We start from the raw sequence: 4877 nt of genomic DNA on the forward strand, positions 1-4877 counted from the left end.
GTAGAAGGTGGTGGGGATAGGCAGGTAGAAGGCAGGTAGAAGGCAGGTAGAAGGTGGAGGGGATAGGCAGGTAGAAGGTGGTGGGGGATAGGCAGGTAGAAGGCAGGTAGAAGGTGGTGGGGAAAGGCAGGCAGAAGGCAGGTAGAAGGCAGGTAGAAGGTGGAGGGGATAGGCAGGTAGAAGGCAGGTAGAAGGCAGGTAGAAGGCAGGTAGAAGGTGGTGGGGATAGGCAGGTAGAAGGCAGGTAGAAGGCAGGTAGAAGGTGGTGGGTATAGGCAGGTAGAAGGCAGGTAGAAGGTGGAGTGGATAGCCAGGTAGAAGGTGGTGGGGATAGGCAGGTAGAAGGTGGTGGGGATAGGCAGGTAGAAGGTGGTGGGGATAGGCAGGTTGAAGGCAGGTAGAAGGTGGTGGGGATAGGCAGGTAGAAGGCAGGTAGAAGGTGGTGCGGAAAAGCAGGTAGAAGGTGGTGGGGATAGGCAGAGGTGGAAGGTAGGAGGGGGGTAGGCAGGTAGAGGTGGTGGGGATAGGCAAGGTGGTGGGGATAGGGGATAGGCAGGTAGAAGGTGGTGGGGATAGGCAGGTAGAAGGTGGTGGGGATAGGCAGGTAGAAGGTGGTGGGGATAGGCAGGTAGAAGGTGGTGGGGATAGGCAGGTAGAAGGCAGGTAGAAGGTGGTGGGGATAGGCAGGTAGAAGGCAGGTAGAAGGTGGTGGGGATAGGCAGGCAGAAGGCAGGTAGAAGGCAGGTAGAAGGCAGGTAGAAGGTGGAGGGGATAGGCAGGTAGAAGGCAGGTAGAAGGCAAGTAGAAGGTGGTGGGGATAGGCAGGTAGAAGGCAGTGGGGATAGGCAGGTAGAAGGTGGTGGGAATAGGCAGGTAGAAGGCAGGTAGAAGGTGGTGGGGATAGGCAGTTAGAAGGTGGTGGGGATAGGCAGTTAGAAGGTGGTGGGGATAGGCAGGTAGAAGGTGGTGGGGATAGACAGGTAGAAGGCAGGTCGAAGGCAGGTGGTGGGGATAGGCAGTTAGAAGGTGGTGGGGATAGGCAGATAGAAGGTGGTGGGAATAGACAGGTAGAAGGCAGGTCGAAGGCAGGAAGAAGGTCGAGGGGATAGGCAGGGGGAAGGTGGAGGGGATAGACAGGTAGAAGGCAGGTCGAAGGCAGGTAGTGGGGATAGGCAGTTAGAAGGTGGTGGGGATAGGCAGTTAGAAGGTGGTGGGGATAGGCAGGTAGAAGGTGGTGGGGATAGACAGGTAGAAGGCAGGTCGAAGGCAGGTGGTGGGGATAGGCAGTTAGAAGGTGGTGGGGATAGGCAGATAGAAGGTGGTGGGAATAGACAGGTAGAAGGCAGGTCGAAGGCAGGAAGAAGGTCGAGGTAGAAGGCAGGTAGAGGGGTGGAGGGGATAGGCAGGGGGAAGGTGGAGGGGATAGGCAGGTAGAAGGCAGGTAGAAGGTGGTGGGAATAGGCAGGTAGAAGGTGGTGGGGATAGGCAGAAGGCAGGTAGAAGGCAGGTAGAAGGTGGAGGGGATAGGCAGGTAGAAGGCAGGTAGAAGGCTTAAGTTGTGATATCACTTTCCTGAGCATGTCTGTGTCAACCAGGGAAAATAACTCCATAGTGCCTTTGCGTGGTAGGCTAGGGAACAGATCAAACTTCTCAGTGGGTCTTGCTTGACTGATACCCAGCCTAATTAAGCAAGGTTTGAGTAGGTGTGGTATAAGAACAGCCCTTAGCCGTGGTATATTGGCCATATATCACAAACCCCCTGAGCTTCCTTATTACTATTATAAACTGGTTGCCAATGTAATTAGAGCAGTGAAAATACATGTTTTGTCATACCTGTGGTATACATTCTGATATACCATGGCTGTCAGCCAATCAGCAATCAGTGCTCGACCCACCCAGTTTATAATGTGTGTTATCTTATCTCTGAAATATGCCGCAAACTCATCACAATTAGATGTAGAGGAAAGTTTACATAGGTTTGCGAGGTTAGGATTTAGGATTTAGCAGGCCGTCAATGGTCAAGAAGAGCACTCTTGATTTATTCTGGCTTTTCTAATTGCCTTGTTATATATGCCAAGTTGCTCTCTCAGAATATCATAATGGACCTGAAACTTTAGTTTCCTCACTAATCCATGGGGTTCTCGGTATGGATGTGGCCTTTTTCATCTTTACTGGAGCTATGGCATCAATGGTTGCCCTTAATTTACTATTAAAGTTATCACCTAAATCATCAGAAGATGAAGGCAGAATAGGTGATGTTGTGTTCATACACTCAATTAAACCTGTAGCAAGTTCAGAGGTAAGATATAATGTGTTCAGTATTGCCCTGTGCTAAGGGCAATAATGTTGTAGAAGATACACAGGGGTGATCAGATAAAACAACATCAATAATAGGGAATGTGTCAATAGAAAGTCGCTTGGTAAAAACCAGGTCCAGAGTGTGGCCGTGGTTATGGGAGGGAGGCCCGGTAACATGTTAGATAAAGTCCATAGAGCTCAAAAGATTCCTAAACTCAATGGCCTTGGAGTGAGTCTCTTTGTCTACATGAATATTAAAATCGCCCAACACAATGACTTCCTCATAGTTCTCGAGGACAATAGACAACACTTCAGAGAAATCAGCAAAGCAAGTGGGGCATTGCTTTGGTGGCCTATACAGGATTATAGCCAGCACTGGTGGCTGACATTTAAACAGTATAGTATGACACTCAAAAGATCCAAAATCGTCAAACTAAATGTCCTTACACTAAGAGCATTACTAAAAATAGAGGCTGTCCCCCCACGCCTTTCCCTTTTCTGATACAGGATGAAAAGCTGTAGTCTGGGGGAGTCTTCAATGGGAGTGGCACTACAATCTGAAGACAGGCATGTTTCAGTGAGAAACATACAATCAACTTTGTGCTCAATAATGAGGTCATTCACGAGAAAGGTTTTCCCTAGTGATTGCTCTAACATTTAAAAACACCATATTCAATAAGTGTGGGCCACTCTGCCCCTGGGGCATGAGCCTCGAGATAACCAATGGAATAACAACCAAATTATTAACGTTCCAACCATGTTTTCTGACAGTCTCCAATCTATCAGAATTATAGGAGGTGACAGTTTGTATAAACTTACTACAAGGCAGTGTGGGAGGAACATAAATTAGGTTACTCACTATAACCATAGTGCCACTTCTACGGGAAGTGAAATGCTTTCCAAGTCCTCTGTTGATTATTCTGACAGGAAGGACTAGGACACTACCAGACCCTATCCATCAGTCTGACAGGAAGGACTAGGACACTACCAGACCCTGTCCGTCAGTCTCACAGGAAGGACTAGGAAAATACCAGACCCTGTCCGTCAGTCTGACAGGAAGGACTAGGACACTACCAGACCCTGTCCGTCAGTCTGACAGGAAGGACTAGGACACTACCAGACCCTGTCCGTCAGTCTGACAGGAAGGACTAGGACACTACCAGACCCTGTCCGTCAGTCTGACAGGAAGGACTAGGACACTACCAGACCCTGTCCGTCAGTCTGACAGGAAGGACTAGGACACTACCAGACCCTGTCCGTCAGTCTGACAGGAAGGACTAGGACACTACCAGACCCTGTCCGTCAGTCTGACAGGAAGGACTAGGACACTACCAGACCCTGTCCGTCAGTTGCTGGATATAATCTTGGAACCCTTGTCCGTCAGTCTGACAGGTGGACTCAAATCAATGCTTACTTACAAGCCCTTAACCAACAATGCAGATTTAAGAAATTCCCTAAACAAGTAAGAGATGTGCTGTATGTTCTTAATGTCTTCGTTCAGCCACGACTCTGTGAAACATAAGATATTACAGTTTTTAATGTCCTGTTGGTGGGATACACGTGCGAATCACGGGGATCTGGGCCTGGTCGGGTGTCTGTAGTGGTATATCCCTCCCGCCTCTTCATCCAGTTTGAGGTGAGTAAATCCCAGTTCTGATGTCCAGAAGCTCTTTTAGGTCATAAGAGACGGTAGCAGCAACATTATGTACAAAACAAGTTACGAACAACGCAGAAAACTAACAAAATAGCACGGTTGGTTAAGAGCCGATGACACGGCAGCCCTCCCCTACGGCGACGTCTTAATCGTGCCTTTTAAAAAGGGCTGGTTGCTCCCACCACAAATCAAGTTGTCACATCGTCTAATTACAGTCTTAGTAGAATGTTTTATGTCTGCATAATGCATATCCAGCCACCACTATACCGTGATCTCAAGATGACCTCAACTAAGGCCTACCAACATTTTCTATTTAACTCATCCCTATCCTCCCTCTTTCACTGGTTGGCTATGTTCCACCATCTCTCCCTCCCTTCCTCCACTTCGCCTGGCATGACCTCGTTTACTCCCTCCCTTTCTCTATATTTCTCTCTTTTTTTCCTCCCTCCCTCTATTTCTCTCTCTCTCTTCCTCCCTCTGTCTCTCTCTCGCTCTCATTTGAGGATGACGTTATTTAGTTGGCTTAGATAGCTTAGAGCCAGGCCGGCGTGTTCCTCGGTCCTCCTCCTCCTCTCTTCCCCTCCCTCCGTTCTTCCCTTGTTCTGTCATGACAGACTGATCTACAGCGGGTATTATCTCTCCATTATCCCTACATCCCACACTCATTTATCTAACTTCTTTCTTTCTTTCCATGTGAATATTAATCAGAAGTAAGACAAGCCTAATCACCGGGCCATATTAGGACACAGTCCATCACACGCACTCACACACACACACACACACACACACACACACACACACACACACACACACACACACACACACACACACACACACATTCATCTCCTTCCTTCTAACACATTACTGTACAGAAGCACAATTCACTCCAGAAATATTGCGAAAAGAGAAAAACTGAAGAAAGAAC

General features: G+C 48.2%; 1 long non-coding RNA gene across 4 annotated transcripts; it reads left to right on the top strand.

Moving 5' to 3' along the window:
- The first annotated feature begins 367 nt into the window (after positions 1-367).
- LOC127929703 (uncharacterized) lies at positions 368-2221 on the top strand. 4 transcript variants are annotated; one of them, XR_008135826.1, is made up of 3 exons: positions 368-386; positions 727-744; positions 1497-2221. It is a non-coding gene; the product is annotated as an uncharacterized LOC127929703 (long non-coding RNA). The 4 variants fall into 4 exon arrangements; XR_008135827.1 differs by lacking the exon at positions 368-386 and adding an exon at positions 586-604; XR_008135828.1 differs by lacking the exon at positions 368-386 and adding an exon at positions 610-628.
- Positions 2222-4877: the final 2656 nt, after the last annotated feature.

The sequence above is a fragment of the Oncorhynchus keta genome, unplaced genomic scaffold (genome assembly GCF_023373465.1).
Source record: "Oncorhynchus keta strain PuntledgeMale-10-30-2019 unplaced genomic scaffold, Oket_V2 Un_scaffold_984_pilon_pilon, whole genome shotgun sequence".
NCBI lineage: Eukaryota > Metazoa > Chordata > Actinopteri > Salmoniformes > Salmonidae > Oncorhynchus > Oncorhynchus keta.